The sequence below is a fragment of the Saimiri boliviensis genome, chromosome 6 (genome assembly GCF_048565385.1).
Source record: "Saimiri boliviensis isolate mSaiBol1 chromosome 6, mSaiBol1.pri, whole genome shotgun sequence".
NCBI lineage: Eukaryota > Metazoa > Chordata > Mammalia > Primates > Cebidae > Saimiri > Saimiri boliviensis.
The window spans coordinates 52,666,969-52,677,190 of NC_133454.1; the positions used below are offsets into that span (position 1 = coordinate 52,666,969).

At 44.3% G+C, this 10,222-nt stretch overlaps 1 pseudogene; it reads right to left on the reverse strand.

Moving 5' to 3' along the window:
- Window positions 1–6,151: 6,151 nt before the first annotated feature.
- On the reverse strand, window positions 6,152–6,867 carry LOC101032045 (small ribosomal subunit protein uS5 pseudogene; annotated as a pseudogene).
- Window positions 6,868–10,222: the final 3,355 nt, after the last annotated feature.

Here is a 10,222-nt window from a genome sequence, read left to right on the forward strand (position 1 = left end):
AATCAGTTCTTAGACTTTAGTGTCCATAATCAGCATCTGGAGACATTGCCCCAGTCATTCTAATTTGGTAAGCCTGAGTTGAGGCATAGGCAATAGTAACCTTATTTACTCTTCTTTCCATTACTGTCAAGAGTCTGCAAGCGACTTACTGAACCTCACCTTCAGAGCCTACATCGGCCTGGCTGAAATGATTGAAAGAAAGCTTGGAAATTCACAAAAAGAAGGAGACTAAAGATGTGACTGTCCCCTTGAATGCCAGTTCTTTCACTGATAAGCTCCTTTCCTATTCCCAAGGTGTCATTCCCACCCACCACTTCTAAGATTGGGGGAAGTTTTGACTATAACTAGAGCAAGATAAAGTAGCAGCTATTGGCCAGGCGTGGTGGCTCACACCTGTAATCCTAGCACTTTGGGAGGCCAAGGCAGATAGATTACCTGAGGTCAGGAGTTCAAGACCAGCCTGGCCAACATGGCGAAACCCCACCTCTAATAAAAATACAAAAATTAGCCAGGCATGGCAGAGGGCACCTGTAATCCCAGATGCTTGGGAGACTGAGGCAAAAGAATCACTTGAACCTGGGAGGTGGAGGTTGCAGTGAGCCGAGATCATGCCAATGCACTCCAGGCTGGGCAACAAGAGCAAAACTCCATCTAAAAAAAAAAGCAGCTATTGGCAGTATTTTATCAGTGCATTCTACCTGTTGCTATGGTTTAGCTACACTCTGGGCTAGAGACTCTAGAAATAGTGAAGAGGGCAAAATCAGAGTCCCACCGGGGTTTCAAGTACCAACCCTCCTCTACACCTACAAAAGTGAATGACAGGCTTCTGGTGGCTATAGATACTGTCTTGATGCCCTTCAAATCATAAGGGCTTTGATCTAATTATAAGGCCTATTCCTTTTTTTTTTTTTTTTTTTTTTTGAGACGGAAGTCTCACTCTGTCACCCAGGCTAAAGCGCAGTGGCATGATCTCAACTCACTGCAACCTCTGCCTCCCGGGTGCAAATGATTCTTCTGCCTCAGCCTCCCGAGTAGTTGGGATTACAGGCACATGCCACCATGACCAGCTAATTTTTGTATTTTTAGTAGAGACAGGGTTTCACCACATTGACCAGGCTGATCTCAAACTCCTGACCTCGTGATCTGCCCACCTTGGCCTCTCAATGTGCTGGGATTACAGGTGTGAGCCACTGTGTCTAGTAGCCAATTCTTTTTTTTCATTGGGACACAATAATTGTACATATTGTGGGGTACATATGATATTTTGATACATGCATACAACATGTAATAATCAAATCAGGTTAATTCGAGTATCCATCACCACAAGTATTTATCATTTCTTTTTTTTTCTAGACGGAGTTTCACTCTTGTTACCCAGGCTGGAGTGCAATGGCACAATCTCGGCTCACCGCAACCTCCGCCTCCTGGGTTCAAGCAATTCTCCTGCCTCAGCCTCCTGAGTAGCTGGGATTACAGGCACGTGCCACCATGCCCAGCTAATGTTTTGTATTTTTAGTAGAGACGGGGTTTCACCATGTTGACCAGGATGGTCTCGATCTCTTGACCTCGTGATCCACCCGCCTCAGCCTCCCAAAGTGCTGGGATTACAGGCTTGAGCCACCACGCCCGGCGCTTGAGCCACCGCGTCCGGCTATCATTTCTTTGTGTTGGAAACATTCTAAATCTTCTAAATATTTCAAAATATGCACTAAGTTGTTTACTATAGTCACGGTACAAGGGCTACAACTTATTCTAACTGTATTTTTCTGTATTTTTGTATCCATTAACCAACATCTCTTTTTTTTCTTTATTCTTTTTATTATTATATTTCAGAGACAGAGTCCTGCTCTTTCACGCAAACTAGAGTGTGGTGGCAAGATTATAACTCACTGTAACCTTGAACTTCTGGGCTCAAGCAATTCTCCTGCTTCAGCCTCTTGATTAGCTGGGACTACAAGCTTACACCACCATGCCCGGCTAATTTTTGTTTGGTTGGTTTTTTTTAGAGATGGAGTCTTTCTATGTTGCCCAGGCTGGTGTCGAACTCCTGGCCTCAAGTGATCCTCCCACCAGAACCTTCCAAAGCACTGGGTTTACAGGCATGAGCTACCAAGCCCAGTAACAAACCTCTCTTCACTCCCCCTTACTCCCTACCCTTCTCAGCTTCTGATAACCGTGGAGGGAGCTCCATGAGATCAACTTATAAGGCCAGTTCCAACAACATTCTCTATTAGTTCCGGTTGCTGATGGAGCGCTTCATCTGTTTGTCCAAAATATCCTCAGAACCTCATTCTTCCCCGGACACTCTTCCCCCATTCTCTACCTTTTTACACTTTTTATCAGGAAATATTTATTTTTTCATTTATTTATTGAGACAAAGCCTTGCTCTGTTGCTCAGGCTGGAGTGCAGTGGCACGATCTCAGCTCACTGCAACCTCTGCCTCCTGGGTTCATGCTATTCTTCTGCCTCAGCCTCCCAAATGGCTGGGACTACAGGCATGCACCACCACGCCTGGCTAATTTTTGTATTTTTAGTAGAGACGGGGTTTCACCATTTGGCCAGGCTGGTCTTGAACTCTTTTTTTCTTTTTATTTATTTATTGTCTTGGTACCATTCCTTAGACAAAGGTTTGAATTCTTGACTTCATGATCCGCCTACCTCAGCCTCCCAAAGTGTTGAGATTACAGATGTGAGCCACTGTGCCCAGCTGAGAAATTTCTAACACAGAAATGTAAAGAGAACAGTACAATGATCCCCTATTTACCTATTACCCAGTTCAGTTATCAATTTTCTGCCACTATATAAGACAAGTCATTTCCATGAAGGCAGACACTGTTTGGTATCCCCAGAACCAAGTAAAATGCCTGGCTCATAGGCAATTAATAAATCGTTGCTGAATTAATCTGCTATGAGGATGACACTGGGCTACTGTGCTAAACATTGCAGGAGATTCCAAGATAAATTAGACCCAGCTCCTGTCTTCAGGGACCTTATAATAGAAAGAAGCTGATGAAGTCTACCTGACAATGGGCAAGAAACATTTGCCACACTCAAGGCCATGTTGACTGCTCTTACACAGAAAGTCTCCAGGTGTCCATTTACTGGGGCACCAACCAGAACTCTAACTTGGCAGATAGGTTACACTTCCTGCCAGAAGGGAAAGACTCTTACTCTCCTTATCACCACAAGACAAGTGCTGGAAGACAGTGGGCTCAGATAAGAGACAAGAACAGGAAGCTGAGGGTCAGACAAACGCAAAGACAGCCCATTCCTGGAAAAGTAGTCATTTCATAAGAAGTGCCGATGTGAGGGCCGGGTGTGGTGGCTTATGCCTGTAATCCCAGCACTTTGGGAGGCCAAAGCAGGCAGATCATTTGAGATCAGGAGTTTGAGACCAGCCTGACCAACATGGTGAAACCCCATCTCTACTAAAAATCCAAAAAATTAGCCAGGCATGGCGGCGCATGCCCGTAGTCCCAGCTACTCAGGAGGCTGAGGCAGGAGAATCGCTTGAACTCAGGAGGCGGAGATTACAGTGAGCCAAGATCTCGCCACTACACTCCAGCCTGGGCAACAGAGTGAGACTCCTTCACAAAAAAAAAAAAAAAAAAAAAAAAAAAAAAAGCTGGGCGTGGTGGCATGTGTCTGTACTCCCAGCTACTCCAGAGGCTGAGGAAAGAAAATCGCTTGAATCTGGGAGGCGGAGGTTGCAGTAAGCCAAGATTACACCATTGAACTCCAGCCTGAGCAATAAGAGTAAAACTCTGTCTCCGGAAAAAAAAAAAAAAAAAAAAAGAAGTGCCAGTGTGAGCAAATCTCTTCCAAAAGAAGACAGCTAGGCAGGGCATGATGGCTCAAGCCTGTAATCCCAGCACTTTGGAAGGCTGAGATGAGTAGACCACTTAAGATCAGGAGTTCAAGACCAGCCTGGCCAACACAGTGAAATGCCATCTCTACCAAAAATACAAAAATTAGGCCAGGCATGGTGGCATGGCACACACCTGTAATTCCAGCTATTCGGGAGACCAAGCCAGGAGAATTGCTTGAGCCCTGGAAGTGGAGGTTGCAGTGAGCTAAGATTGCACCAATGCACTCCAGCCTGAGTGACAGAGCAAGATTCCGTCTAAAAATAAAAATAAAAAAAAAAAAGATGGCTAGCAATTTAGTACTTAAAGAGAATGGTGAGCAATTGCAAATGAGATTAAGATGTGTCCACAAATAAAAAGGGTCTTAATGCCAGAAGTCAGATCATAACCTAGAATGGATGGGACAGGAATAGCAAGATCACAGAGGAAGCAAAGCTATGGAACCTAGAAGAGACAGAGAGAGGAGACCAGAAGTGTTTAGGCCACATCTGACTAAGAATTTTTAGAAAACCCCAGTAAGAAAAGAATTACAAGGCTGGGCATGGTGGCTCACGCGTGTAATCCCAACTCTTTAGGAGGCTGAGGTGGGAAGATTACTTGAGCCCAGGAATTCAAGATCAGTGTGGACAGCATAGAGAGACTCTCTTCTCTACAAAAGATTTTAAAAACTAGCTGGTCATGGTGGCACATGCCTTTTGTCTTGGCTACTCTGGAGGCGAAGGCAGGAGGATCACTTGAGACCAGAGGCTCAAGGTTATAACAAGCTGTGATTGCCGGGTGCGGTGGCTCACGCCTGTAATCCCAGCACTTTGGGAGGCCGAGGCGGGTGGATCACGAGGTCAAGAGATTCAGACCATCCTAGTCAACATGGTGAAACCCTGTCTCTACTAAAAATACAAAACATTAGCTGGGCATGGTGGCACGTGCCTGTAATCCCAGCTACTCGGGAGGCTGAGGCAGGAGAATTGCCTGAACCCAGGAGGCGGAGGTTGCGGTGAGCCAAGATCGCGCCATTGCACTCCAGCCTGGGTAACAAGAGCGAAACTCCGTCTCAAAAATAAAATAAAATAAAATAAAATAAGCTGTGATTTGTGATTGTATGATGGTACTGCAGCCTGGGAGATAGAGTGAGACCTTGTCTCTAAAACATAAAAGAAAAGAATTATAAATTACCATGAGAACCCCACCGTAAACCAGCTTTTAGCATGTTGAAAACAATTTTATTCAGGCTAACACTATGGTAAATTGTATGCTTTTCATACCAGGATATGTGTTTATTTCCAATAAATCTTTATCAAACGTGCCTTTAACAAGGCTTATTTCTGTCAGGGTGTGCCCCACAGAAGTACTGACATGACTACATGCAGATACAATGTAAGATGCCCACAGAAGATCCAGGAAAAGCATTATGGAAGCTCACAGGAAAGAGCACATTTTCTTTCAGCTGGCAGAATCAGGGAAGCTTCGTGGAACTGGACATTTCAAATGGGCCTTGAAAGATGTGCAAGATATGGACAGGTATGGGAGATTAGGACAGGACTTTTCTTTTCCTTTCTTTTCTTTTTTTGATACAGTCTCACTCTTTCACCCAGGCTGAAGTGCAGTGGTTATTATCTTGGCTCACTGCAACCTCTGCCTCCAGGGTCCAAGTCATTCCTATGCCTTGGCCTCCTGAGTAGCTGGGACTATAGGCGTGCACCACCACGCCCATAGTGGTGCTAATTTTTGTATTTTTAATAGGGACGGTGTTTTACTGTGTTGGCTAGGCTGGTCATGAACTCCTAGCCTCAAATGATCCACCAGCCTCAGCCTCTCAAAGTGCTGGGATTACAGCTGTGAGCTGCCACTTCTCCGCTGACATTTCTTTTCTTTTCTTTTCTTTTCTTTTCTTTTTTTTTTTTGAGACGGAGTTTCACTCTTTTTGCCCAGGCTAGAGTGCAATGGTGCCATCTTGGCTCACTGCAACCTCCATCTCCTGGGTTCAAGCGATTCTCCTGCCTCAGCCTCCCAAGCAGCTGGGATTACAGGTGTCCACCACCACGCCCAGTTAATTTTTTGTATTTTTAGTAGAGACAGGGTTTCACCATGTTGGCCAGGCTGGCCTCAAACTCCTGACCTCAGATGATCTGCCCGCCTCCACTTCCCAAAGTGCTGGGATTACAAGCATGAGCTACCACACCCTGCCTGACATTTCTTAATCATAGCCATTTTTGATTTGTCATGTGTGTGTTTGGGTTTTTTCTTTTTCAGGGTTAATTCACTTTATTTCTCTTGTATAAAACCCCTATGTTGTAGCCACAGCTGGAGCCTGGGTCCTCTGCACGGAGACTCTGGTGTGGGTCTTGAGGAGGTGGTCAGTGAACTCCTGATAGGGAGACTTGGTGAATACAGTCTCCTACCAGAGGTCAGGGTCAGATAGCTATAGGTCTTAGAGATGGCATCAAAGGTGGACTTCGGGAAGTTACCCAGGGTGGCAGTGCAGCCCCTGGCTGAGGTGTAGCAGTCATCAATATCAGCCAACATGAGCAGCTTCTTCGGCACAGGTTCCGAGACAGTGGGCGCGAAGATGAGGCACACCAGCGCAGAGCCAAAGCGGCCTGTCACCTTGCAAGGGAAGGTGTGGGGGTTGCCGCTCTTGTTCCCCCAGTAGCCTCTGCGCACGGGGACAATGGAGAGCTTGGCCAGGATGATGGCTCCACAAATGGCAGTGGCCACTTGCTTGGAGCACTTAACACCCAGACCAATATGGCCATTGTAGTCCCCAATGGCAACAAATGCCTTGAACCTGGTGCGCTGGCCGGTACGGGTCTGCTTCTGCACTGGCATAATCTTCAAAACCTTGTCCTTGAGAGAGGCCCCCAGGAAAAAGTCAATGGTCTCAGATTCCTTGATGGGCAGGGAGAAGAGATAGATATCCAGGGACTTGATCTTCATGTCCCTGACCAGGTGGCCCAGCTTGGTGACAAGCATCCACTCCTTATCCTTGGCCTTGCCTCCACGAGCTCCTGGCCTCTGCCCTGGCCCTGGCCCTGGCCCTGTTCACTTGAACCCAGGAGGCAGAGGTTGCAGTGAGCAGAGATCATCCCATTGCACTCCAACCTGGGCAAAAAGAGTGAAACTCCATCTCAAAAACTGCCAGGTGCAGTGGCTCATGCCTGTAATCCCAGCACTTTGGGAGGCCAAGGTGGGAGGCCAGGAGTTTAAGATGAGCTTGGGCAACATAATGAGACCTCATCTCTCAAGAGAAATAAATAATATCTAGCTTTTCAAAGCATACCAGAAGATGCAAGAAACTGACTTCCAGAATTAGGTTGGATTATGCATGCAAGGTTATCTCCTGAAATTCAACTTTCTAGCCTTTTAGGAATTCCTGTTGCTGATTCCTATTCTTATCTGTTATTCTAGTGTCTGCTCCCCTTACCTTCTCTAATCATCTTCTTGACACCTAAGCATTTTAAATTTTTTAGAGATGGGGTCTTGGTTGCCTGGGCTGGTCTCAAACTCCTGGGCTCAAGCAATCCTCCTGCCTCAGCCTCCCATGTAGACTATAGACACGTGCCACCATGCCTAGGTTGACACCTAAAAATTAATCTTGACTTTACTCACCCATTGAACATTTACGAAGAAATATTTGTTGTGCCAGGCATTCCCCTGGCACTGAGGCTATAAGGAGAAATAAGACAAGGCACTTGCCACAGAATAATTCACATTTAGTCAGGGAGACTTGTAATTAGTTCAAAGAGAGAAGTGTACATTATGATAGAAACACCAGTGGACTCTTGGAATTCAGAATTCAGGATTTTATCTTGAGAAAGACCTGAAAAGCCATAATATATGGATTTTTATGTTTAATGAGGTGAAAAATTGAATGAAACTACCTTCAAGGTTGTTGTACAATGAAAGCAAAGCACTTAACCAGTAAGAAAGACCCAGATACCTACATAGGCTGTATATTTTGTTTTTTGTTTTTGTTTTGATACAGAGACTTGCTCTGTCACCCAGGTTGGAGTGCAATGGTGTGATCTCGGCTCATGGCAACCTCCGCCTCCTGGGTTCAATAGATTCTCCTGTCTCAGCCTCCCAAGTAGCTGGGATTACAGGTGCATGCTACCACACAGCTAATTTTTTTGCATTTTTAGTAGAGATGGGGTTTCACCAAGTTGGCCAGGCTGGTCTGAAACTCCCGACCTCAAGTGATCCACCTGCCTTGGCCTCCCAAATGGCTGGGATTACAGGCATGAGCCACCATGCCCAGCCACAGAGTGTATATTTTGGCCTGGCACAGAATTCTTTACTCTTCCTTAAGCACTCTTTTGCACTCATTATAGATCTGAAGTGATGACTTAAAATACTTAGGTACATTTCATTGGAAAATTACGTGGTATAGTAGGGTTCTCAAAAACGAGGAGTTCTCAAAGACCTCAAGAAAATTTTCTTGGCTGAACATGGTAGCTCGTGCCTGTAATCCCAGCGTGTTGGGAGGCCAAGGCAGGTGGATCATCTGAGGTCAGGAGTTAAGAGTCCAGCTTGGCCAACATAGAAAAACTCTGTCTCTTCTAAAAATACAAAAATCAGTCAGCCGCAGTGGCAGGGCTTGTAATCCCAGCTACTCAGGAAGCTGATGCAAGAGAATCACTGGAACCTGGAAGGCAGAGGTTGCAATGAGCCAAGATGGTGCCATTGCACTCCAGCCTGGGCCATAGAGCAAGACTCTATCTCAAAAAAAGAAAAAAAAAAAAAAGAAAGAAAGAAAATTTTCTTGTGAATGTGAGGGATATATTATGTAGGTACTTATCAAATACGTAGACCTTTAAGCTATGAAATATTGCTGATGGTGTAAAAGCACATCAATTAAAAAAATAAATAAATATTGCTGAAAGAAATTAAAGATGTAAAATAACACAATAAACAATATTGATGAATTGGAAGACCCAGTGTTGTTCAGCTGCCAGTTCTCCGTCAACTGATTTATAGATTCAATACAATCGCAATCAAAATTTCAAAAGGTCTTTTTGTAGAAACTGACAAGTTTGTTCGGTGTGTGGAAATGCAAAGGACCTAGAATAGTCAAAACAATTTTGGTAAAGAAGATAGTTGGGCCGGGCGCGGTGGCTCAGCCTGTAATCCCAGCACTTTGGGAGGCCGAGGTGGGTGGATCACAAGGTCAAGAGATCGAGACCATCCTGGTCAACATGGTGAAACCCCGTCTCTACTAAAAAATACAAAAAAAATTAGCTGGGCGTGGTGGCGCGTGCCTATAATCCCAGCTACTCAGGAGGCTGAGGCAGGAGAATTGCCTGAACCCAGGAGGCGGAGGTTGCGGTGAGCCGAGATCGCGCCATTGCACTCCAGCCTGGGTAACAAGAGCGAAACTCCGTCTCAAAAAAAAAAAAAAAAAAAAAAGATAGTTGGAGGACTTAGACAATCTGATTTTAAGACTTTATATATAGTTGTAGTAATGAAGACAGTCTGGTATTAATGTAAAGATAGATAGAGATCAACACCACAGAATATAGAGTTCAAAACAAATCAACAAATATATGGTCAACTGTGTTTCAACAAAAGGGACAAAAGAATTCACTGGAGAAGAGAGAAGTCTGTTCAACAAAAGAGCTGGAACAATTAGTCATCCATATGCTAATAAATTAACTTTGTCTTTTACTTTACACCACACACAAAAGTTAGCTTTAAATGGATTATGAACTGAAATGTAAACGCTAAAGTTATAAAACTTCTAGAATAAAACATAGGAGAAATTCTTTGTAACAAATAGTAGGCAAAGATTTCTTACTATACAAAAAGCAAAAGCATAAATTTTAAAAAAGATAAATTGTACTTTATCAAAATTAAAAACTGGTCTTCAAAAGATACTGTTAAGAAAATTAAAAACTCAAGCCACTAATTGTGAGAAAAATGTTTGAAATACATATTTGACAAGGATTTTTTTTTTTTTTTTTTTTTTTTTTGAGACAGAGTTTTGCTCTTGTTACCCAGGCTGGAACGCAATGACATTATCTTGGCTCACTGCAACCTCCACCTCGCAGGTTCAAGCAATTCTCCTGCTTCAGCCTTCTGAGTAGCTGCAATTACAGGCATGCGCCACCGTGCCTGGCTAATTTTGTATTTTTAGTAGAGGCGGGGTTTCTCCAAATTGGTCAGGGTAGTCGAGAACCCCAGACCTCAGGTGATTCACCTGCCTCAGCCTCCCAAAGTGCTGAGATAACAGGCACGAGCCACCGAGCCCAGACAGGAATTCTTATTAGAATATAAAAATCGTGCTCGCTTCAGCAGCACATATTCTAAAATTAGAATATAAAAGCTTTTGTAACTTAGTAATAAGACAAACAACAATTTT